Raw genomic sequence first — 27,059 nt, forward strand, 5'->3', positions numbered from 1 at the left:
AACAAGTTAACAAAGTGTAGATTAGAATAATATTTTATTTTGATTTTCATAAATCTGAAATTCTGATCCTGAGCAGGCTGCATCTGGTGTTTGGCCTCTGACCTTGAGCAACTTTTTTCTACTCTGTGGAATTCTGATGGGAAGGGGAGTTAACTGTTCCTTTCATCTTTTCTCTGTTCAGTCTTAGTGAGACAGAGATGATTTTCTCAGTACAGAGAGGGCACGCTGATTTTTACAGGAAAGGAATTAAAAGCTGAATCTGAGTAGTCTTTGTGAGTATATTACAATATTTGTCTATGTATTTCATCTTTTTATAAAATATGTAAGCTTAATGTGAGAATGTAACTTTTTAAGTATAAGAATGTAATTTTAGGAATGCTTTTGTGACACGCTCATATGAAGCTAGCCTTATATGGGAACAAATAATTTGGGCCAGCTAAGTTGTAGCAAAGGAATGTTGTCATTTAGGATATATATGGATGTGTAACTGGTAAAACGTTAGAATTTGTTACGAGCAAGGCCAGCTTTTTGCTTCTGTAATAATTCTCATGATACAATTAATAACCTTATGATCAATGAGATTTGATAACAAATAAATAATAATTGTTTGATTTTATTAAAAATATTTGCATCATTTTTTCATTATTTCATTTTTACAACCCTAGAGTAGCTATAAGTACGCTTGTGCGCAATTATCCTGATCACCATCCAACATTACCCTCAGGAATAATACCAAAACAAAAGATATACCCCCTCCTACATCTCCCCCCACCCCCGGATATGTGGGTGCAAAACAACAGAAAATAAAGATAAAGGGCAACTATAATAAATCTACAAAAGACGTCAATGGATCCCAAACCAATTTGAATATCTTATTATGCCCCAGCAAGTCAGCATTCATTTTCTCATACAGAGAGACTATTAAGGTAGGAAGTCTCTTATCATTTTGAAGACCCAGATATTAGGGCACAAACTGAAGGCAAGTCTTTTCAGGACTGTGTATGGTTGGGGAACTATAATTCTGTGTTTGGGTTGTGGCCAGGGGCCTTCCTGTTGGAACTGCTTTCTGTTGGTTTATAAGGAATGCTGATGCTACTGTTTTAGTACAAGTTATGTTAATAATAAAGAAAGTGTTGTGGTTACTCCTACCCCTTGTCTGCCTGGATTCCTGAGAAAACCAAGCTCACATTACCACAGTTGGGTTTCCCAAATCCTAGGGTCACCAAATATCTGGATTTTCTCTTTTTGAGAACTCTGTCGGAAGTCTCTGGGCGGCTTTTCAATTTAACAACTATTGTTCATGGAAACTCAACATCTAGTAACCCTCAACCTTAATGGAGTCCTGTTGCTTCTCCAGCACACACCCCAACCGTGCACCTATCCAGAGTCCTCCTCTCCCACTCACCCCCCCCCCCCCCACAGACACATACACATCAGGATTCTGTGCTTGCTCACCCAATGCATCTGTAATATTTTAACCGTCATCATCATCGGTGTTTAGTTCACTCACTCTGACAACAGCTGAATGGTTATAGCAACCCCGGGTGAGCAAGCATTTATCCCTTCAAATAATCCCCAAAGTGCCCATCTACCAGGAGTATAAATGTTCCCCTGACCAGGGGATGCCCAACCTGGTCAGTGGGACAGAAGGGAAATTTCCAAGGTGAGCCTCCTCTCCTAAGCAAAAAAGATTCTCAGCCTGCAGTTACAAATTAATTAGTCAAAAAGGCCCGGTTTCTCTAAACAGCGCCGGATTTTAAGGCACCAGTAGGGTGCCTAAACTCAATGAAAAATGCCATTTAAACACCGGTTTCACTGATTTTCAAGGCACCTACTGGTGCCTAAAATATTTGTGCCAGAATCTAACCTCCATAGGCACTTTATGGTGCCTAATGACACCGTGGGCATGGCTAATGCCAGAAGTGGCGTTAGGAGGCATAAAGCACCTAAAGTGGCGCAATTCGAAACAAAGGTAGGCGCCGAAAATGTAGGCCTGGAAAACTCTGGCCTACATTTCCAGTGCCTACCTTTGCCAGAGACGTGATTCTTTAACCAGCACTGTCACATGATTGACATGCGATTGGCGGCTGTTTTCAAGGTGGCTGCCAAAAAAAATCCGGGCCAAAGACCATAGACCATAATTTAATAACTCAATATTCAATTTATTAATAAAAGATGATAAACCAAAAACCAGTGTTTGTACCTGGGAGTATAGTTGCCGTTTTCTCCTGTCCCTATACTCGAGATTGTACTTCCAGACTATTACATTTATAGTTTCTTTTACATCATATCTGCTATTTAACAATGTTAGATAACATAATAGCAAGACAGATCACATGATCTTAGGTAAGAATTGACTGCTGGAAAACAGCTTAAACAACACTTACGGTACTTCCCCTTCAAATTCCATGCATTTAGTTGCTAACATAAGCTTTTAATTATCTTATCACTTATTTCATCTTACCCTATTACTATATCTTAATACTTTCATAGCATTACAAAACTTGTACATTACCAAATCTGTTAAATTGTTCCATGTACACACATAGAGGCTCATTTTCAAAGCACTTAGACACACAAAGTAGCATAGAAACCCATGGTACTTTGTGAGTCTAAGTGCTTTGAAAATTAGCCCCATAATTGTATAATTCCTATACTTAATTCATTAAGCAATGTTTCTTTAATCAGTACTTTGAGGCTGATTCTATAAACGGGCGTCCCGATTTATGGCAGTGGTAGGCATCCTACCATTGTATAGCAGCCAATCATGACGCACATTTAAAAAAATCACCTGAGGCAGGATGCCTACACTGTAGGCATTTTTCGCAATTGAGGGAAGCGTAGGAACACATAAGCTCATCCAAGGCTAGGCATGGCCATGATTTCACCCGGAAGTGGCCTTGGGTGAGGTTAAGTGGCCCTAGGCATCTCCCTAGGGCTGTGACAGACATCTGAAATATAGGCCAGCAAAATTCTGGCCTACATTTCAAATAGACATGGCTGCTGAGCTGATAACAGCAAGGGAATCCCCCTGCTGTGATCAGCTGAGGCAGTAGACCCACCAAAATCGGCAAAATAGATACCAACTTCCTTCTGTCCCTGAACACCCTCCCCCCGATCGAAGCAGGAGGGATGCCCATTCCCTCCTGCCCCCACTCCTGTATCTTACACTCTCTGGATGGCATTCTGTGATGCACCAGGGAGGGGCCTAAAGCCCTGATAGTCTCGGATGCCTAAGGCCCCTCCCATAGGAGGGGGCCTTAGGCACCTGGGCCAATCGGAGTCTTAGGCCTCCTTCCCAGTGCATCCTGGGATGCAGTGGGAGTGACTTAAGACTCTGGCCAGATACCTATGACTCCTCCCATGGGATGCACTGAGCCAATGGAAAGCCATTTTAGAGTGACGGGCCTGCCGGCTGGAGGGTGTAAGCATCCTTCCAGCCGGACATTCTCATACCAGGTATGGGGGAGTACAGAGTGAGGGCCTACAGCTTTGGGATAGTGTCAGGGAGGGGGTAAGGTTTTCAGGGTATTGGGGATTCTGAGGTTTTTGGGGTGGTGGTAGCAGGAAGGAGTGGGCATCCCTCCTGCCGGTCTTTGATGGGGGGAGGGGGAGGTTTGGAGGCAGGAGGGAGTGGGCATCCCTCCTGCCCAGCTGCTTGGGGAGGACAGGGGTTCAGCGGCATGAGGGTCATCCCTTCTGCTGATTTTGATGGGACTTGTGAGGGGTTTCCTACCACATCTGATCAGCTGAGGCAAGGGATCAGGCGCTATTCTCTAACCGGAACCTGTGACATGAGCACCAGTTAGAGAATTGGGGTGATTAGGCGAGGTTAGGCATCTGTCTATTATGGCAGATTTAATTCTGTATAGGACACTGGTGTGTGATTCTCAGCCACTTCTTAGGCGGCTGCTGAGACCGGCATCCTATACAGAATCTGCCCCTTTGTAACTATCTCTCTGAAGTGCTACCTAGTTATATTTAGAGTTCAGGTAGGAAGTAAACTATCGCTTATTAGTAATATCTCTTTACTAAATATACATTTTATTTCCAACTTTAATTTGATTCTCCTCATATAGCTGTACAATGTACTTAAAACATTTAACTCTTGATGGCAGTAGTGGACTTTACAATGTTTTATTCTCCCTGCTCTTGTGAATTTATGTGAAGTAATTCATTGTTTAATAAACAAAACAAGTGGGAAGGTTGAGATGTTCCAGTAGGGGGTCTTTATTATCAGTCACATAAAAACAAGGATCAAATTCTGTAAAGCCCTCTGCAACAGTGAGCCAGAAAATTTCATTGCATTGTTCTGTTGAGAGCCAGTCTAAATCTTCTTTATAATAGAGGAAACATTTTTTTCAAAACATACCTTTAAAACACAGCCGTTTTGTTCTTAAACAACAAATTTCAAGGCTCCTGAGGAAGGTACCCTGAGTACAGAAATGCATGCAGCGTTGTTGCTGAATGTTTATGTGACTGAAACTTCTCGACCTTTCCCCTTTGTTGTGTTTATTTGATTGCTTCTGTTGGGAGTTCCTGCCACTTCTAGTGGTGCAGTAATTCATTGTTTACCACAGTTGGTTATTTTTTAAGGAAATATCTAAGGGAAACCTCTGGACTTTACTTTTCTTTTTGTTGCACTACCCTTACCATCGATTGTGGAATTATTCCTGTCAGCAATTCAGTTTAGTTCTTTAAAATTTGTTTTTCTCAGAACTGCAATTCAGCCCTTTCTCAATTTCACCCTTTCTTCACATGACAACTGCATAATAGCCTATAATTATAATTCTGGAACTTTTGTCAGTATCATTATTTTATTTAATTCAATTACCTTTTACTTTGACACTACAACATGGACCCAAGTGTAGACTAAGAGTAGAATTAAATTCATCCCTCTTTTCCATTGCTCCATACTCTACCTACAATCTTATTTATCCCATATAATTTGAAAAGTATAACCTTGTCTTTGCCTTTCATGTTTCCACCTTATACTTACCATTTTAGTTCAATTACACAGTACTGATCTCCATCTGCTGCATATTTATCCGTGCTATTGCCCATAACCACATCTGTAAACTCGCAAGACTTCATCACCCCATAGTGCTTGCATGTTCCACTTGATCCTATCCATACAATTCAAAAACTATTCAACAAATAAAATGTGTGAGGGCTAAATGAAAGATAATGCCTTTATCTCCATAACTTTTGTTCTAATGAAGATATTGTAACGAATGAAAAAGCAAAAATAATGCTTGAAACTTGCTCTTATTATATGTATTTACTGTTCTATATAATTGTCACGATTCACCACACGTTTCTATCAATGATGGACAAGTTTTTGAAAGCCACCGCAAAAACCCTCAAAAACAAACAACTCTGCATATCTTGTGTCATCAACCAGTCCTTTCTACCAGTCAAAGTTCTTCTTTTAATTTTGGAAAAAGGCAGAAATCTTATAGCAGTGGTTAAAGCTCCGACCTCAGCACCCTGAGGTTGTGGGTTCAAACCCATGCTGCTCCTTGTGACCCTGGGCAAGTCACATAATCCCCCCATTGCCCCAGGTACGTTAGATAGATCGTGACAGAGAGGGAAAACTGCTTGAGTACCTGAATAAATGCATGTAAACCGTTCTGAGCTCCCCTGGGAGAACGGTATAGAAAATTGAATAAATAAATAAACATTAATTAAATAATTAATGTTGGAAGCCGCAGTCCATTAGGCAGGAGCCTGTTTAGTCACTGCAAATCGACAGGCTATTGAGACCCCCCCCTGAAGAAGCCGGATACACTCGGCGGAATGGGGGATATGATAGAGACTTATAAGATCAGGAGGGGCATAGAGAGAGTAGAGAGGGACAGATTCTTCAAACTTTCAAAAAATAAAAGAACAAGAGGGCATTCGGAAAAGTTGAAAGGGGACAGATTCAAAACGAATGCTAGGAAGTTCTTCTCTACCCGACGTGTGTTGGACACCTGGAATGCGCTTCCAGAGGGCGTAATAGGGCAGAGTACGGTACTGGGGTTCAAGAAAGGATTGGACAATTTCCTTCTGGAAAAGGGGATAGAGGGGTATAGATAGAGGATTACTGCACAGGTCCTGGACCTGTTGGGCCGCCGCGTGAGCAGACTGCTGGGCATGATGGACCTCAAGTCTGACCCAGCAGAGGCATTGCTTATGTTCTTATGTTCTTATATGAATGGGGTCCTATGGGCTTGGGTTATCCGCTGTGTGCTAAGATAAGTGTGGGCTGTTCATTTTCGTTTGAAGTTTTCCTAAATGTTTTTCCAATTATAGTGTTTTGGCTTCACATGAAATATTTATCAACAGACACTTATTGTGAAAAAAATCTGAGAGATTTTTCTGGATCAATGATTGAAATCTGGAACCACGAAGTCTTGTTTTATAGTTTCTCATTGAAGATCAAGGTGGTTTCTGTGATCCTTTTCCTCTCTGTATTATGCAGTGGGGTTTTTGGGTTGTGCTTGTAAAACTGTGAGGCCCACCTTCACCACTGAGAGAGATTGGCATATAATGGAAGTGAGAGGCATGCAAATCTGCTCCATGCATATTCATTAGGGCTATCCTGAAAACCCGATTGGCCTGGTGATCCTCCAGGACAAGGTTAGGAACCACTGATCTAATGTACCTGGGGCAATGGGGGGATTAAGTGACTTGCCCAGGGTCACAAGGAGCAGCAGGGGTTTGAACCCACAACCTCAGGGTGCTGAGGTTGTAGCTCTAAACACTGCACCGTATTCTTCCCCTCTTAACCACTGTGCCACACTCTCTCTTCTGATGAGTGCTCACTGCATACTTCCATTTCACAGGTAATAGTAAAACAGCCTCTTCACACAGGCATTTCTTGCCAACTGAGGTAAAAGAAGACATTTTAAAGAACAAGTAAACACATGTAATGCATCATTGCTGTCATTTATTAATGAATTATGGTTCTGGAGGCATTACTTCTTATGTACTTATCTCAATTCAAAGCACCACATCCACAGACCCAATGCCAATGTTTCAGCAACCCTGTCTGATTCAGGGGTCGAAATCAGTGTCAAAAAAATAGTTCACCCAAACAAAGCTTTATCAATAAAAATGTCAAGAACCATGTTATTTTAAGCAGTTCAAGGAACTGAAGTAATAAAAGCATCCTCTCTTTGGCCAAATCATTTATAATGTTCCTTGCACATCATTTGTTATCTGAGTAGAATAAGTTGCCAGTGTACCTTCAACAACAAAGATTTATATCAGTTTAAGAAAATGTTGAAAAAGCATCTTTTTTGTCAGATGAAGTATGCTATTTAGTAATAGCTTTGATTGAAGTATTGATTTTTATTTCTACAGCACTTTGAAGAGAAGTCTTTGATTGTCTATTTATGTTGTGACTTGTTAAATGTTTAAATATGTATGTAATTTTGTAATCCGCTTCGGACAAAAGCAGAATAGAAATAATAATAAACTATAAACTATAGCCATATCTTATATATATATAAAATCGGAGGTATGTATGTGTGTATGTATGTGTGTGTGTGTGTATGTGCCGCGATCACGCAAAAACGGCTTGACCGATTTGAACGAAACTTGGTATGCAGATCCATCACTACCTGGGATGATATGTTCTGGGGGTCTCGCAGCCCACCTGCACACGTGGGCGGAGCTACAAACATAAAATCAGATTTCACCCATTCATGTCAATGGAAAAAATGTAAAAAGCTGCCATTCTCACAGTAATTCAAAAAACGGCTTGACCGATTTGAACGAACCTTGGTATGCAGATCCCTCACTACCTGGGGTGATATGTTCTGGGGGTCTCGTGGCCCACCTGCACACATGGGCGGAGCTACAAACAGAACATCAGATTTCACCCATTCATGTCAATGGAAAAAATGTAAAAAGCTGCCATTCTCACAGTAATTCCAACTACCTGGGGTGATATGTTCTGGGGGTCTCGCGGCCCACCTGCACACGTGGGCGGAGCTACAAACAGAACATCAGATTTCACCCATTCATGTCAATGGAAAAAATGTAAAAAGCTGCCATTCTCACAGTAATTCAAAAACGGCTTGACCGATTTGAACGAAACTTGGTATGCAGATCCCTCACTACCTGGGGTGATATGTTCTGGGGGTCTCTCGGCCCACAACTCTATGTTGCTTGCTCAAGGGTGGGTTCACCCAACAATTTATATGTTCTTGCTCCTGGAGGTGAAACTAAAAATGTTGTTTATAATCACGTTTTGCGTTAGTTGTATTCATTTTGTCAAATATTTCACATTATAATTTGAATATTGTACTTTTTATTAAGCTGTAAAAAAATAATTTCATTCACCACTATAAAGTATCTTTATTTGAATCCATTTACAGTGTTATTGCTATAATTAAATACCCGTGCAACGCCGGGGCATCAGCTAGTTTACAATAATAAATTACCACCAAAACTTATCTGTGTATGTTTTCGGTTCTACAGAGCACTCCATTTTGAAGAATCCTTCTTCTGGAACTACAGTCTTAAATTGACAGAAAAATATATTTCGTTCTGAAATTACCCTTGTCAGTGTGTTCAGTTGTTGCAAATTATAGTGGACTTCTGGAGTATGATAATGCTTCTCTATAAACAAAATGGCAACATGATGATGTAATGTCAACAACTTAGAAACATAGAAACAAGATGGCAGATAAAGGCCAAATAGGTCTACCCATCCACAGTAACCATTGTCTCTTCCTCTCCCTAGGAGATCCCACATGCCTATCCCACGCCTTCTTGAATCCAGACACAGTCTCTTCTCCATCACTTCTTCTGGGAGACTGTTCCACGCATCTACCACCCTTTCTGTAAAATAGTATTTCCTTAGATTACTCCTGAGCCTATCACCTCTTAACTTATTTATTTATTTAAAAATTTATATACATTATATTACCTATACAGTTTACATAATAACATATATGACAACCTACTGGCCACCAGAGCAGCAAAACTGGACTGACAACTCACCAATCTGTTGACTTCAACCACAGACTACAAAACTTTCTATAAAGAAACAAAAACCCTACTCTTCAAAAAATACATAAAACCAATATAACACAACCAATAATGTTCCAAACTCCTCCCGCATTACCAATCTACTTTACCAAAACTTTAAACCATTCTTCCGGTATGTGAAGGGAAACAACCAGCCAGGGAGGAAGTGGGACCATTGGATGATGGAGACAGGAAAGGAGTGGTAAAGAGGAAAGAGAGATAGCTGACAGGTTAAACAACTTCTTCTCGTCAGTCTTCACGAGAGAGGACACATCCAATATCCCAGAACCTGAGGAGATCATAAACAGAGATCAAGATGAAAAGCTGGTCCAACTAGAAGTAAGCCGAGAGGATGTCCTCCGACAGGTGGATAGACTGAAGAGCGACAAATCACCTGGTCCAGACGGCATCCACCCAAGGGTACTAAAAGAACTGAGAAACGAAATAGCGGAAACACTTCACCAAATATGTAACCTATCCTTAAAAACTGGGGCGATCCCAGAGGAATGGAAAATAGCAAACGTCACGCCCATCTTTAAGAAGGGATCAAGGGGTGACCCGGGAAACTACAGGCCGGTGAGTTTGACCTCGGTCCCAGGAAAGATGATGGAAGCGCTGGTTAAGGACACAATCTGCAAACACATAGAAAACAATGGACAACTGAAGGCGAGCCAGCACGGCTTCTGCAAGGGGAGGTCATGCCTCACGAACCTCCTGTACTTCTTTGAGGGAATAAACAGCCAGATGGATAAAGGGGAACCCATAGACATCATTTACCTTGACTTCCAAAAAGCCTTTGACAAGGTACCTCACGAACGACTACTCAAGAAGCTGTGGAACCACAGGGTGCAAGGAGATGTCCACCGATGGATCAAACACTGGCTGGCAGACAGGAAACAGAGGGTTGGAGTAAAGGGCCATTACTCAGACTGGCAATGGGTCACAAGCGGAGTCCCGCAGGGATCGGTGCTGGGACCGCTCCTGTTCAATATATTTATTAACGACCTGGAGACGGGGACGAAATGTGAGGTTGTTAAATTTGCTGATGACACCAAACTCTGCGGCAGGATTAGAACCACGGAAGACTGCGAAGACCTACAAAGGGACCTAACAAAACTGGAAGAGTGGGCAAAAAAGTGGCAGATGAGTTTTAATATAGAGAAATGCAAGGTCATGCATGTAGGGAAAAAGAACCCAATGTTCAGCTACAAAATAGGGGGATCACTGCTAGGGGTGAGCAATCTTGAAAGAGACCTGGGGGTGATGGTGGACACAACATTGAAACCATCGGCACAGTGTGCGACAGCCTCAAAGAAAGCAAACAGGATATAAGGTATCATTAAAAAGGGCATCACAACCAGGACGAAGGAAGTCATCATGCCGCTGTATCGTGCAATGGTGCGACCGCACCTGGAGTACTGTGTCCAGTACTGGTTGCCGTACCTCAAGAAGGACATGGCGGTTCTTGAGGGGGTCCAGAAGAGAGCGACTAAACTGATAAAAGGTATGGAAAACTTTTCATACGCTGACAGGTTGAAAATGCTGGGGCTGTTCTCTCTGGAGAAGAGGAGACTTAGAGGAGACATGATAGAAACCTTCAAAATCCTGAAGGGCATAGAGAAGGTAGACAGGGACAGATTCTTCAGATTGTGGGGAACCACAAATATTAGGGGTCACTCGGCGAAATTGAAAGGGGACAGGTTTAGAACAAATGCTAGGAAGTTCTTTTTTACCCAGAGGGTGGTGGACACATGGAACGCGCTTCCGGAGGTTGTGATAAGCCAGAGCACAGTACAGGGGTTCAAGGAAGGTTTAGATAGATTCCTAAAAGATAAGGGGATTGAGGGGTACAGATAAAAGCAGAGGTAGGTTATAGAGATGTTAAAGAAACCACTTCAGAGGTCATAGACCTGATGGGCCGCCGCGAGAGCGGACCGCTGGGCGCGATGGACCTCTGGTCTGACCCAGTGGAGGCAACTCTTATGTTCTTATGTTCTTACTCCTTAGCAAATTAGAAAATGCTCAAACTATTCCTTAAATACTTCTTAATATGTGCTTCTTAAGATCATAATAATTCTTATGTAATCCGCCTTGAACCGCAAGGTAAACATAAGAACATAAGAAAAACATAAGAAGTTGCCCCCGCTGAGTCAGACCAGAGGTCCATCTTGCTCAGCGGTCCGCTCCCACGGCGGCCCATCAGGCCTAGTGCCTGAACAGTGGTCCCTGATTAATTTTGTAACTTACCTCTAATCCCATCCCTATAATCTACCTTTACTCTTATCTGTACCCCTCAATCCCTTTGTCTTCCGAGTACCTATCCAAAACTTCTTTGAACCCCTGTAGCGTGCTCCTGTTTATCACATACTCTGGTAGCGCGTTCCATGTATCCACCACCCTCTGTGTGAAAAAGAACTTCCTGGCGTTTGTTCTAAACCTCTCCCCTTTCAATTTCTCTAAGTGTCCCCTTGTACTTATTGATCCCCTTAATTTGAAAAATATGTCCCTGTCTATTTTTTCTATGCCCTTCATGATCTTGAAGGTTTCTATCATGTCTCCTCTAAGTCTCCGCTTTTCCAGGGAGAAAAGCCCTAGCTTTTTCAGTCTGTCAGTATATGAGAGGTCCTTCATGCCCTTTATTAGCTTAGTTGCTCTTCTCTGGACCCTCTCAATTACCTCCATGTCCTTCTTGAGGTACGGCGACCAGAACTGAACATAGTGCTCCAGGTGCGGACGCACCATAGCACGATACAGTGGCAGGATGACTTCCTTTGTCCTGGTCGTGATACCCTTCTTAATGATACCCAACATTCTGTTTGCTTTCCTTGAGGCCATGGCACACTGCGCCGACGCCTTCAATGTTGTGTCTACCATCACTCCCAGGTCTCTTTCAAGGTCACTCACCCTAGCGCTGATCCCCCCATTTTGTAAGTGAACATCGGGGTTTTTCCCTATATGCATGACCTTGCATTTCCCTATGTTGAAACTCATTTGCCACTTTTTGGCCCATTTTTCCAGTGTTATCAGATCTTTTTTGAGATCTTTGCAGTCCTCCATGTTATTGACCTTGCGATATAGTTTGATGTCATCCGCAAATTTAATAACCTCACATTTTGTTCCTGCTTCCAGGTCGTTAATGAATATATTGAATAGGAGCGGTCCCAGCACCGACCCCTGTGGTACTCCGCTCGTGACCCATTGCCAGTCTGAGTAATGTCCCTTTACTCCAACCCTCTGTTTCCTGTCCGCCAGAATAGAAATCACTAATGTAATGTAACAGGCATAAAATATTCAACAAATATACATAGTTCAGTTGTTGAAAAACAACATTCCTAAAAATGGTCAAATCCAGTTTGAATATAAAATTTAAACTCAAAAAACATTCACAAACAGTTGGGTTGTTTACATTTTCTTAAAGTTCAATCTAGCAGTACACAAACGCAAAATTCCTGGCAAGGTATTCCACAGCTTTACACCCGCTACAGATAATATAGTCGCACCAATCTTAATGTGGGAGATTAACATCTTACCTTCCGAACATAATTACATACTGTTTTCTGATCTCAAATTTCTTTTAGGCTGATAAATTAAAAAAAAAAAAAAAACTCTTGGAAAACAGCAGGAGAGACTTGGTACAAAGTTTGAACTATGGAAAGGTACATGCCAAAATGATACAAAGGTACATACCAAAAAGACATCCGGCATCTTCAGCTTATCCAAAATACCACCATAAAAATCATCACAAACATGAAGAAATTTGGCCATGTTACTCCCCTGTTAAAAAACACTCATTGGCTGCCTATTCCGTACAGAATTACTTACAAAATCGGCATTCTCTCTTTCAAAGCCCAAAAAACTAAAGAACCTGCTTTTATTCACAAGCATCTCATCCCACACGATCCGCTTAGAACACTAAGGACCTCTTTTACTAAGGCACACTAACTGCGCGCACTAAACGCTAACGCATGCATGTTAGTCTGTGGACGCAGCAGCGCTTAGCTCACCTTAGTAAAAGAGGGGGTAAGATGCACTAATCAACATCTTCTTCATGTACCCTCTTTAAAAACCATCAGTACCTGTTGGGCTATCTCATTCGCCGTTACTGCTTCTAAAATCTGGAACTCCCTCTCAACCCATATAAGGGCAAAAAGGAAATTTATAATGCTTTCTCTTCAAAGACGCTTACTGGCCACATAGCTCTCTGTTCTATTTAAACTCTGATCTCTCCCCTTCCCCTTCAGTTCTTACCTTTAATGTGTTCTTTTCTTTTAAACATTGTAGTTAGAAACATAGAAACATAGAAATAGACGGCAGATAAGGGCCACGGCCCATCTAGTCTGCCCACCCTAATGTCCCTCCCCTACCTTTGCCCTGTGAATAGATCCCATGTGCTGATCCCATTTGGCCTTAAAATCAGGCACATTGCCGGCCTCAATCACCTGTAGTGGAAGACTATTCCAGCGATCAACCACCCTTTCAGTGAAAAATAATTTCCTGGTGTCACCTCGTAGTTTCCCGCCCCTGATTTTCCACGGATGCCCCCTTGTTGCCGTGGGACCCTTGAAAAAGAAGATATCTTCCTCCACCTCAATGCGGCCCGTGAGATACTTGAACGTCTCGATCATGTCTCCCCTCTCTCTGCGCTCCTCGAGTGAGTATAGCTGTAATTTATCTAGCCGTTCTTCGTACGGGAGATCCTTGAGTCCCGAGACCATCCGGGTGGCCATTCTCTGGACCAACTCCAATCTCAGCACATCCTTGCGATAATGCGGCCTCCAGAATTGCACACAGTTCTCCCCTCTTTCCTTAGGTTTCATTGTACGTCATGTCTGTTTGGTTTGTTATATAAGCAAAAGGAATTGACCCCAAAATATGCACAAAGAAGAAAATCCAGAGGAAAAAAACAACAACAAAAAAACTCTGAGGGGTGACAATGTTCCTAAATGGACTTTATTTGAAATAAAGTCCATTTAGGAACATCGTCACCCCACAGAGTTTTTCTGATTTGTTATATAGACTGCTCTATTTTTTATTGTTTTAATTAGTCCCTTGATTGTATCCCTCATTTTTAATGTAAAATGCTTAGAAGTTATGATTAGTGTTTTGTCAAAATGTAATAAACTTTTAAGGCTCCTTTTACAAAGGTACGCTAGCATTTTTAGCGCACGCACCGGATTAGCGCGCACTACCTGAAAAACTATCGCCTGCTCAAGAGGAGGTGGTAGCGGCTAGCACGCGCGCTATTCTGCGCGTTAAAGCCCTAATGCACCTTTGCAAAAGGAGCCCTTAATAAACTTGGAATTTTGAAGTGGACTTTTTGTTGTATTGGTAGCCAGTGCAACTGCTTCAATACTGGTGTTGTATGAGTCATTCTAGAAGTACCTGTAATCAATCTAGCTGCAGAGTTAATCAACATCTGCAGTGCCCTCATTTTTACTTTTGCAGCCCCCCAAATATAGTGAATTACAATGATCCACTCTGCTCAAGATCAATGCCTGCACCACACTTCAAAAATCATAATTTGGCAGCCTAGGCTTCAATCTATACATCTTTAACTGCATATATCCCACCTGTATTATTTTCAATACTTGTTTCTCCATGGTCAAACATCTATCCAAACACACTCCTAGAACTGTCATCTCTTTTTTTTACTTCCAGTCGCTCTCCCATCACATAATAACATAGTAAATGATGGCAGCTAAAGACCCGAATGGTCCATCCAGTTTGCCCAACCTGATTCAATTTTTTTTAAAAAAAAATTTTCTTCTTCTTAGCTATTTCTGGGCAAGAATCCAAAGCTCTGCCTGGTATTATGCTTAAGTTCCGACTACTGAAGTCTCTATCAAAGCTCACTCCAGCCCAACTACACCATCCCAGCCATTGAAGCCCTCCCCAGCCCATCCTCAACCAAACAGCCATATACAGACACAGACTGTGCAAGTCTGCCCAGTACTGGCCTTAGTTCTTCAATATTTACTATTATTTTCTGATTCTAGATCCTCTGTGTTCATCCCATACTTTTTTGAACTCCGTCACTGTTTTCATCTCCACCAACATCTCTTTCAGGAGCGCATTCCAGATATCCACCACCCTCTCCATAAAAAATAATTTTCTTACATTGCTCTTGAGTCTCCCACTTCTCAGCCTCAAATTATGCCCTCTGGTTTTACCATTTTCCTTTCTCTGGAAAAGATTTTGTTAATACCTTTCAAGTACTTGAACGTCTAAATCATATCTCTCCTGTCCCCTTTCTATCTCAAAGCTGTCCCATCGATTTTTCACCATCATCACCTCTGTCTTATTCACATTCAATTTCAGTTCATGATCATCCATCCATTTCTCAATCTTCTCCATATATGCCCTATCATTCTGGAGCTTCCTTTCAAATGAAAGAGACTCAACTCATGTGCATTTACGCCATGTAGGTATTTAAACATCTCTATCATATCTCCTCTCTCCCACCTTCCTCTAAAGTATACATATTGAGATCTTTGTCTGTCCCCATACAGGACAGAGAGGTCAGCATGCCACACGAACTTCAAGTTCAGCATTTTATTAATCTAAGTATGAAGGAGACTCAGTTAAATTAATTGTAACCGCCTAACTGCTAATATTCAGCATATTTAGCAACCTGTATCAGCAGTGTGGTGGTACTCAAGGGGTAGGTTGTTGGCAGAGGATTTGGTCAGGGCCTTTAGGCAATCAAGGGTGTGAGGGAGGAGAGAATTGGAGATTGGTGACACCTCCATCCCTTCTGCAGGTCCTGGCTGATATTTAGCCAGGGTCTGCATAAGTATCTTATGTGAGTCTGTTTGAATATCAACTGGGACTTACATAATCTCCAACAGTCCAGCACATGCCAAATTAGCCCTGAATATTCCATGTCAATGCCCCAATATGGCCTGATATTGACTATCTCAGGCTAATTCTTCCTTCAGTTATCAGCATTTAAAGAAATGTTAAACAGAAATGGAGAAAGTACTTGAACTCACTACCACTGTCTGAACTTCCTCTCATCCCATGCTATTCTGGATTCGCTTCAGTTAGGCTTTTACCTGCTGCATTCCACAGAAAATGCCCTTACTAAAGTTTCCAATGACCTGTTCTTGACCAGATTCAAAGGCCTCGTCTCTATCCTCATCTTTCTCGATCTGTCTGCCATCTTTGATACTGTTGATCATCGCCTACTCTTTGATACACTGTCCTTGTTGGGATTCCAGGGTTCTGCTCTCTCCTGGTTTTCTTCCTATCTCTCCCATCGCACCTTCAGTATATGCAAGGGTGGTTCCTGCACCACAGCCTTCCCACTATCGATTGGTGCACCTCAAGGCTCTGAACTGGGACTACTCCTTTTTTCAAACTACACTTGCTCACTTGGAACGCTGATCTCCTCCCATGGCTTCTAGTATCACCTCTATGCTGATGACTCCCAGATCTACCTCTCTGCACCAAATATCTTTACTGAAACTCAGCCTACCTGTCCGACACTGCTGCCTGGATGTCTCACCTCCATCTAAAATTGAATACAGCTAAAACAGAGTTGCTCATCTTCCTGCCTAAAACCAGTCTCTCTGCTTCCCTCGTCCTCTGTCTCTGTGGACAACATTCTCATCCTTCTTGTTTTGTCTGCTCGTAATTTGGGGGTCATCTTTGACTCCTCTCTCTCCTTCATCGCACAGATACAACATATCGCTAAAACCTGCTGCTTTTTCCTCCATAATATTACCAAAATCTGACCCTTCCTCTCTGAGCATACTACCAAAGCACTTAGCCACGCCCTCATCACCTCGTGTTTAGACTACTGCAACTTGTTACTCTCAGGCCTTCCACTTAGCCATCTCACTCCCCTCCAATTCATCCAGAATTCGGCTGCACAACTTATATTCCGGGAGAGCTGCTATACTCAGGTTACTCCTCTCCTAAAGTCACTTCACTGGTTTCCCATCCATTTCAGACTACAATTCAAACTCCTCTTACTGACCTAGAAATGCACTCACTCAGCTGCCCTTCGCTATCTCTCTTCACTTATCTCCCCCTATGATTCCCTCACCCCCCTCCGTGAGCTCTGCTCAGCTGGTAAGTCCCTTCTGTCTGTGCCCTTCTCTTCAACTGCCAATTCCAGACTCCATCCCTTCTGCTTTGCTGCACAATATGCTTGGAACAAGCGGCCCGAATCCCTAAGGCAGGCTCCATCTCAGGCAGTGTTCAAGGCCGTTAAAAGCTCACCCCTTTCAGAATGCTTTTGACTCCTAACTCCTCTCACCTTGGGTTCTACATCCCCAGCCTTAAATGTCTGTCTGTCTGTCCAAGTTAGATTGTAAACTCTTCTAAGCAGGGACCTTCTATAAATATCAAAATGTACAGCGCTGCGCAAGCCTTTCAGTGCTACAATTCTGGAGGCTGCACCTTCAAAAAGATAGAATTAACAGCTTTTTTGGAAGATACACAAGATGTTATATCATTCAGATCAACCCTTTGATTTCTTGTCTTTCCTTTAATGATGAGAATGTATTTCAAGAAAAAAAATGAGAAGTTCTGTGCAGCCAAAGTGATGGTGTTCCCTGACGTAGCCAGGGTGACTCAACTTAGACGAAAGGCCTTTTTGGCCTTTAAGCCCTAGAGTGATTGCCCTGAAAGTTGTTTTGAAAATCTAATTAAAAAAAAAAAAAAAGATATAAAAAAGATGGAGAAGGTCCAGAAGAAGGCTACTAAAATGGTGTGTGATCTTCATCTTAAGGCATATGAGGGCAGACTTAAAGATTTTAATCTGTATACTTAGGAGGAAAGGCGGGAGAGGGTACATATGATAGACTTTTAAATCAATCTTATATACTGTTGCTTGCCAGCAGTGGTGTTAACCTCAGGAGAAAAACATTACAGTAAAACGTGGAGAAAAAGCCTCAATGTCTTATTTTAGAGATTTGGCAATCAATACTGATTTCAAGCCACTCCACTCTTATCATGGGCAGTAAAAAAAAGTCCACGCAGAAATGAAACTTTCAAACAGGGGCTCAAACCCACCACTGTGCACAGGGTTTAACAGATCAAACTTGTCAAAAACATACAAAAATTACTCAGCTTAGAGGTGTTAACTGTACAAAGGTGGTACATCTGAAATCCATATTAATATGAATGGTCTGTCTCTGTTATATAAAGTTTGTCAAATGATACAGTTCTGAATGGTAAAGTGGAGTGGAGTGGAGTGCATGTGACAGTATGTATGGAGGGAGGGGAAGTTCACTTCCTATAACCATTAGTTGCATCTAGCAACAATAAAAAGGACCTACCTTTAAGTATGGATTGCTAAGCTCTTTTGAGCAAGGACTATCTCTTCTGTAAGAACATAAGAATAGCCTTATTGGGTCAGACCAATGGTCCATCAAGCCCAGAAGCCCAGGTCACTAGTACCTGGCCAAAAACCAAGGAGTAGCATATACTTATCACATGATTAAGATGGAGCGGTGACATTAAATCAGACTCTAGATCAAGTTTCAAGTTACATCTGTTCATATAATTCCAGTAATATCCAATTCATCCCTTGTCTTAGAATGTAAGCGCGGTGGTTTAATTTGAAATTTGGAAAGTTGACTCCTCCCAGCTTTTTGGCGTTTTGTAACTTTGCCAGAGCAATCCTAGGTGTTTTCCCCAGCCATATAAATTTAGTGAGTAATCTATTTATATGCTTATAACATCCTTCAGAAAAAAATATTGGTAACATACTCATATTGTATGACTGGAGCTATCATCATTTTTATTGTTTGTACCCTTCCCCACCAAGAGAAATACAAGGGGCTCCATTTCTCACACAATTCTTGAATTTTTAAAAGAAGATTTTTCTCATTAGATGGCATGGGATCACCTACATTTTGCAGATACATTACCCCCAAATATTTAATACCCTTAGGTTTCCAGATGAAAGGATACGGGTCTAACAAAGATTTTACACAGTGTACATTTAAGGGCATAAGAATAGCCTTACTGGGTCAGACCAATGGTCCATCAAGCCCAGTAGCCCGTTCTCACGGTGGCCAATCCAGGTCACCAGCAGCTGGCCATAACCCAAGGAGTAGCAATATTCCATGCTACTGATACAGGGCAAGCAGTGGCTTCCCCCATGTGTTTCTCAATAACATACTATGGACTTTACTTCCAGGAACTTGTCCAAACCTATCTTAAAACCAGGTACGCCATCTGTTCTTACCACATCCTCTGGCAATGCGTTCCAGAGCTTAACTATTCTCTGAGTGAAAAAAAATTTCCTCCTATTGGTTTTAAAAGTATTTCCCTGTAACTTCATTGAATGTCCCCTAGTCTTTGTAATTTTTGACAGTGAAGAATCGATCCACTTGTACCCGTTCTACTCTGCTCAGGATTTGGTAGACTTTAATCATATTTCCCCTCAGCCGTCTCTTTTCCAAGCTGAAGAGCCCTAACCATTGTAGTCTTTCCTCATATGAGAGGAGTTTGATCCCCTTTACCATCTTGGTCATTCTTCTTTGAATCTTTTCCAGTGCCACTATATCTTTCTTGAGATAAGGAGACCAGAATTGAAAGATATCTCAGATTTACTCCAACTGATCTTGCATCCCAAGAAGGATCCAAAAGTGTCAATAAATAAATAAGTTAAACAGCACTGGTCCCAGCACAGACCCCTGCGGCACTCCACTGTTTACTCTCCTCCATTGAGAAAAATGACCATATAAACCTAGCCTCTGTTTTCTGTCCAATAACCAATTCCTAATCCACAACTGAACTTTGTCACCAATCCCATGACTTTTTAATTTTCTCAGGAGCCTCTCATGATATACAGCACTGCAAATGTCTACTGCTGCTACAGAAATGATTAGTAGTAGTAGTATCTAAGAATAAAATAGATGAGACTTTTGTGATAGATGTCTACAAATACTATGCATGTAAGATTTGTGAAAAAAACAACAAAGTTTTTTTCTACTTATATATCTCATTTGCAAATATCAAAGGCTATAAAGATCAGTACCATTGGCCTGAAAGTATTTCAAAGCTGCCCTCAAGGGAGGTGTCTGAATTCACAGCCAGGTTTTAAGACCATTCTAGAAGAGCAGAAGTCAGATTGTTAGTTAGAAAAAAAAAATGCTCTCCTCTTGACTTATGGCTAGCCATAATTTGCTTAGTTTTATTTCCAGGCATTGCATTGCATACAACGAAGCAAGAAATTGCAATATGCAGGTCTGAGTATACTGTATATTGGCGAAGATGTTACATGAAATCGATTGAATAAATATGAGGATATTCGATTTTTTATTTATGAAGTTTTAACACTTTTGAAAAGAAAGTCTTGAAATAAATGATTACAGTTTGAGAGCAAAGTATTATATGAAAAATAAAAATCAGGAAACCTGCATTCTAATTAATTCTCTACCGAGCCCACACAAGAGAGGAGATTAAGCCAAGAAATCAAAGAATTAAAAAAATCAGCAGGTTTAAAAGTGTACGCTGTAAGCATCACATAAAGTTCCATTTTGCTGAGTGGGCGGGTGAGAAGTATGTGGGATTGCATAGGTAGTAACTTGGTGGATTGTGTATTTGTGGCTGCAGGGTATGGAGGTTTGTGTGGGATGGCATAGGAGATATGTTGTGGTATTCACAGGGTGGTTGTAGATATGGGGTTAAGGTTTTTATGAACAGGCAGCTGAGAGGCAGGCAGGCAGCTGAGAGGAGCAGGAGGTGAGCGGAGGGGGTCAGGAGAAACCTGAAGGGAGAGAAAGAGAAGCAGGGGCAGTGGCGAGAGTTAGCTCCGCCCACCCCCAATGTCATCTACTGAAGCTCCCCCTTAAAAGGGGAGGAGCCAATAGCGCTCAGCCGTTCGGCTCTTCAGGCAGCTGAGAGGCAGGCAGGTAGCTGAGAGGAACTGAGAGGAGCAGAGAGAAGCAGGAGGCGAGCGGAGGGGGTCAGGAGAAATCCAAAGGGAGAGAAAGAGAAGCAGGGGCAGTGGCGAGAGTTAGCTCCGCCCACCCCCAACATCATCTATTGAGGCTCTCCCTTAAAAGGGGAGGGGCCAACAGCGCTCAGCCATTTGGCGTGCGTCGAAGGCGAGCGTCAAAGGCACTCGCCTTAGCGAGAGCGCCTTTGCGAAGGGCCTCGCGAAGGGACGAGCCACCACTAAAGAAGAGCGGAGGGAGACCACAGCAGACGCAGAGGCCTCTCAACCAAGCAGACCCAGCAGGTACAAAGACACACAACTAGGCAGACACAGCAGGTACAGAGGCACACAACCAAGCAGACACAGAGGACACAACAGGCACAGAGGACAACCACAGCAGGCACAGAGAACACAGCAGGTGCTGAGGACACACAACCAGACAGACACAGAGGACAAAGCAGCCACAAAGGACACACAACCAGGGAGATAGAGGACATAACCAGGCGAACACAGAAGATATAGGCACAGAAGACATCCACAGGAGACTGGCAAATGGACAGCAATGGAAGCATCAGACAGAAGCAGGATGCTGAGCTACCCAGTTTTCTGTACCGTCTGTCATATGTATGACTACCTCCCTTCTGGGAGGTGGTATTACATATGCGCTCGATGCGGAGAACTGGAAAGCCTGAAGAAGCAAGTCAGACTCCTGGAGGGCAGCATACTGGAACTGGAGGCACTTCAAGCAGTAGAGGAAGAGATGCAGAGATCATCAAGACGGAGGACACCATCGAGGAAAAAGTCTGGGAGCTTTAGAACTTCATATAAGAGGCATATAGGGAGGCAGTGGAAAAACACCAGCAGCAGTGGAACAGCCGGGATACTCCTACAGAGAGTGTGGACCACCAGACGGACAGCCACCAGGAGGGAATGGGGGACACAGCAGCAAGATCAAGAAACAGCAGAGGGAACCCACAAGAAGACGAACACCAGGATGAGAGGAAATGGACAGGAACGAAGTACATGGACCTATGGCTGGAGAGATGGACATACACCAAGGACACGGACTTGCGGCTGGAGAATTAAGAGAAGATAGAGAGGACAACAATCATCGTGGGGGACTCTATCATCAGACAATTCGACAGCCACATAGCAGGAGGAAGACTGGATCAACTGGTGACCTGTCTACCGGGAGCCAAGGTAGAAGACATAGTGAGCCGCATCGACAGAAACATCACCAGTGTGATACAATGAAGAAGATACAATGGTGCTGATCCATGTGGGGACGAACAACGTGAGCAACAGGAACTACAACAGAGAAGTACTGAAGGACCAGTTCCAGATGCTAGGAAGGAAGCTGAAGACCAGAACCCAGAGATAGCATTCTCGGAGATCCTGCCAGTACCCAGGGCAGATGAGAAGAGACAGATGGAGCTGCAAGCAGTCAACTCGTGGATGCGGCGCTGGTGTGAGGAAGAGGGATTCCACTTCATGCGCTACTGGACGACATTCTTGGGGAAGAGCAAGCTATTCAGGAAAGACGGACTCCACCTCAGCAGAGACGGAACGAGGCTACTTGCAAGCAACATCAAGAGAGAAGTTGAGAGGTTTTTAAACTAGGAAGAAGGGGAAGAGAGACCAAGAAGGGGAAGGAGACCGAGAAAGAGAGTTGATGGTTTGGGAACCGGTATACCCGGAGGATACCGTGCAGGAAAATGGAGGGGAAGACATGCCAGATCACAGACAAGACAGACCAAAAGGGACACAAGAGGGAAGGACACTCAAGGAGGGAACAGGCTGCAAACTCAACCGAGAAAGAGAGTCAATGGTTCAGGAACCGGTATACCTGGAGGATACCGGGCAGGAAAATGGAGGAGAAGACTCACCAGATCACAGACAAGACAGACCAAAAGGGACACAAGAGGGAAGGACACTCAAGGAGGGAACAGGCTGCAAACTCAACCAAGAAAGAGAGTCAATGGTTCAGGAACCGGTATACCTGGAGGATACCGGGCAGGAAAATGGAGGAGAAGACTCACCAGATCACAGACAAGACAGACCAAAAGGAACACAAGAGGGAAGGACACTCAAGAAGGGAACAGGCTGCAAACTCAAGTGTTTGTACACGAACATAAGGAGCCTTAGAAGTAAGATGTGTGAATTAGAAGCTGTGGCACAAAAGGAAAACATTGACATCATTGGCATCACGGAAACATGGTGGACTGATGAAAATGTCTGGGACACGGTGCTACCAGGATACAAACTATACCGCAGAGACAGAGTGGCTCATAAAGGAGGAGGCATTGCCATATACGTTAAAGAGGGAATTGAATCTACTGGAGAGAACATGCCACAACAAACGGGTAAGTTAGAGTCTTTATGGGTCAAAATTCTGGAAGTTAATGGACAGGAAATGAGGATAGGCATCTACTACTGAACCCCAGGACAGTCCGAAGAAATTGATGAAGAAATGACAGATGAGATGAAATGCAACTGCAAGGGAGGCAGCACAGTTATCATGGGCGACTTCAATTATCCGGGGATAGACTGGAACCTAGGCACCTCCGGCTGTGCCAGAGAGACCAAGTTCCTGGAAACGGTAGATGATTGCTTCCTGGAACAACTTGTCAAGGAAAACATGAGAGGAAACGCAATTCTGGACCTAATTCTAAATGGATTTCGAGGATCGGCACAAGATGTAGAAGTAGAAGGGATCCTGGGAAATAGTGATCACAATATGATCCGCTTCAACCTGGAAACAGGTGTGAAACATCGGTCCAGAATGACGGCCATGGTGCTAAACATCTGAAAAGGGAATTATGAAGGGATAAGACGCACGGTGGGGAAGAAGATTAAGAAGAGGATAAACACTGTAAACACGCTAGAGCAAGCTTGGTCTCTTTTTTAAGGATACAGTCACCGAGGCGCAAAATCTATATATACCACGTATCAACAAGGGATCAAAGAGGAAAAAGAATAAAGAACCAGCGTGGCTCACTAGAGGTAAAGGAAGCATCAGAGACAAAAAAAACTCATTTAAGGAATGGAAAAGATCAAAAACTAATGAAAACCGGAATAAGCACAAGCTGCATCAACGCAGGTGCCATAAGACGGTAAAAGGGGCCAAAAGAGACTACAAGGAGAAAATAGCCAAGGAGGCGAAAAACTTCAAGCCGTTCGGTCGATATATTAAAGGGAAACGACCCGCAAAGGAAGCAGTGGGACCGTTGGATAACCAAGGAATAAAGAGAGCGCTAAAGGAGGACAAAGCAATCGCTGACAGACTGAACACATTTTTTGCGTCTGTATTTACCGAAGAGGATATACACAGCATATCGGAACCCATTAGGCTATATGCTAGGAGTGAAAACGGGAAACTGAAAGGGTTAACGGTCAGTCTAGAAGAGGTATGCAGGCAGATTGACAGGCTTAAGAGCGATAAGTCCCCGGGACCAGATGGCATCCATCCGAGGGTCATCAAGGAACTGAAAGGGACCATAGCTGAACTGCTTCAACTAATAGCCAATCTGTCAATCGTATCGGGAAAGATTCCGGAGGACTGGAAGGTGGCGAATGTTACGCCGATCTTCAAAAAAGGTTCGAGGGGAGACCCGGGAAACTACAGACCAGTGAGTCTGACCTCGGTACTGGGAAAGATGGTAGAGGCGCTGATAAAGGACCGCATCATTGATCACCTTGACAGACAAGGACAGGTTGTTCACCCTCTTCAAAGTAGGGAGAACGAGAGGGCACTCTCTCTAAAGTTGAAAGGGGATAGATTCCGTACAAACATAAGGAAGTTCTTCTTCACCCAGAGAGTGGTGGAGAGCTGGAACATTCTTCCGGAGTCTGTCATAGGGGATAAGTTCCTGCTGAACACTGACGTAAGCAGGTATGGCTAGTCTCAGTTGGGCACTGGTCTTTGACCGGAGGGCCACTGCATGAGTGGACTGTTGGACATGATGGACCACTGGTCTGACCCAGCAGCGGCAAAAAAGAAAAAAAAAAAAAAGAATGAACCCTTCTCTCCACTTTCCTCTTCTTCCACATTTCTTCCCTCTTTTTCTCCTGCCCTCCTTTCCATTTGTATTTTCTTCCTTCCTTTTCCTTTTTCTCCATCCCTTCCCCTCTCATTGCTTTCTTCTTCTCCCCTTTCACTGGCTAAACTTATCACTTCAAAGTGCAAGCATTTATGAAACTAAAATATCATGATCATGGAGGGTAATGTAAAAACGCCAGCCACACCTAAAACTATGCGTGCTGCAAACTGGCCTGTTCTTCTAGAGTAAGAGTGCCCAAAAGAAGTAGGGGAGGACCAATAAAAATTAGAAAAAGTAAACCTTGGAGTCAAAGAATGACAAACAGAGTTTATTATTATTTTAAAAATAGACCAAGTCTATGTAAAAACAAATCCCCAAAGTAGACGTTTAGAAGAAAGACTCAATATTATAGTACCATGTTTCGGTGTAACCACCTGCATCACGAGTCATAAACAATCTGGCTCAAAACACAAGTGTCTGTTGTTGAGCGTTAAATAATCCTCAATAGGAATTTATTGGTATACGCTCACACCAACAATTTCCTGATAGGTCTTGCCATATACGGGACACAAGCTGTAGAGGTCCACCCAGAATTTCTGTAATGTTCCAAATAGTAGAGTTCCATCAAAGCCCTCTACAGTACATTCTAATCTGTATTGCTATACACAAGACACAGACCTTAGAAGTCTGCCCAGCAGTGGCCTTAGTTCCTCATAGATGGAGTCACTGTCTAAGCACCATTCAATTCATTAACACTCATGCAGCCATTTAAGTCTTGTTTTTATAGCATCCTCTCTCTAATTAGGGCCCTCTTGTGTTTATAACCAATGTGAAATCAGATATGAGAGAAACAGAGAGAAACAACATTCTCCAAAAGCATATCCACTCGTATTTATGAACGTATTTAGTGGGAGGAAAAAGTCTGAGCCCAGCCTATAAGCAATCGCATAAATAAATTCTTTTAGCAAACATCTCATTGGCAAAAAAAACCCCTCTAATTTAAAGACTGCATAGATATCAAAAACTTATTTGTATTCTTTATGTGGCTAAATATGCAATCATTCTGATGGTTTCAATGAAACACTGTCTGACAGTGGCCAGTGTTTCGCTAAATTGCTGCTTCAGGGTAATAATGAGCCATATCATCAGATGGCATCTCCCAACTTCAGTGCTCAATGGTTTCACATACACATATACTTCTCTGTGTTTATCCCAAGCCTTTTTCAAATTCATCACTATTTTTGTCTCCATCACCTTCCTTGGGAGGGCAATGCAGACATCGACCACCCTCTCTGTGAATAAGTATTTCCTAATGTTACACCTAAGTCTACCACCCCACAACCTCAGTTCCTTTCCTCTAGTTTTATCATTTTACCATCTCTGGAAAACATGTTTGAATATTAATACCTTTCAAGTGTTTAAAAATGGTAGCCACAACGCCTAGCAGTAATTTAGCAATATTACAGCAAGGGGTCAAACTGCCATATTAGAGGTTGTTTAAGGAAGGCCTGGGGAGGCCTAAAAAGAATTGCCATCTGAAAATGTTCTTCAAAAGTTAATGCTGATGGAGAAGTTTGCAAGATTTCCTCTTGGAGGAAAAATTCTGGATGGTTTCATAGACAGTTTCCGCTGGAGCAAATAGTAGAGCCTTGTAGGACTTTGAAGTGAAGGTTACTTTGCATGCAGACATAGCATTTCCTTTTTCTTCTTAAAGGAACTTCTGGAATGCAAACACATGTTGACCTTTAAAAAGTTTGTGATTAGAGGGAGTTGAGAAGAAGGTGGGAGAGAAACTTAAGAGACTTTCATCACGATCCTTCCTCTAGGCCGGGGACCCTGACCTCTGTGTAGAGGACCAAAGATACTAAAACCACACCGACAGTGGTGGCAGGAAAAATTGTGAGATCCCCTGAATTTGGGAGCTGCAGCTGATAAGGATCAAGAATCAGGAGAAGAGAACCGGGATATCCCTGAACCATTGGACAATCTGCCCAAATGGAGTGAGGGTGATTCGCCAGGGGATTTCAAGAGAGCCTAGACCAAATATGAGTCATTTTGGACAGCCTGTGCCCAAGTGGTAACTGTGGATGGGAACC

General features: G+C 42.7%; 1 protein-coding gene across 6 annotated transcripts in view; it reads left to right on the forward strand.

Annotated features, from left to right (window-relative positions):
• Nucleotides 1–27,059, forward strand: part of SAMD12 (sterile alpha motif domain containing 12) — a 655,615-nt gene that overhangs the window by 248,543 nt on the left and 380,013 nt on the right. The gene's annotated exons all lie outside the window — the stretch shown is intronic.

This window comes from Geotrypetes seraphini, chromosome 2 (genome assembly GCF_902459505.1).
Source record: "Geotrypetes seraphini chromosome 2, aGeoSer1.1, whole genome shotgun sequence".
Taxonomy (NCBI): Eukaryota; Metazoa; Chordata; class Amphibia; order Gymnophiona; family Dermophiidae; genus Geotrypetes; species Geotrypetes seraphini.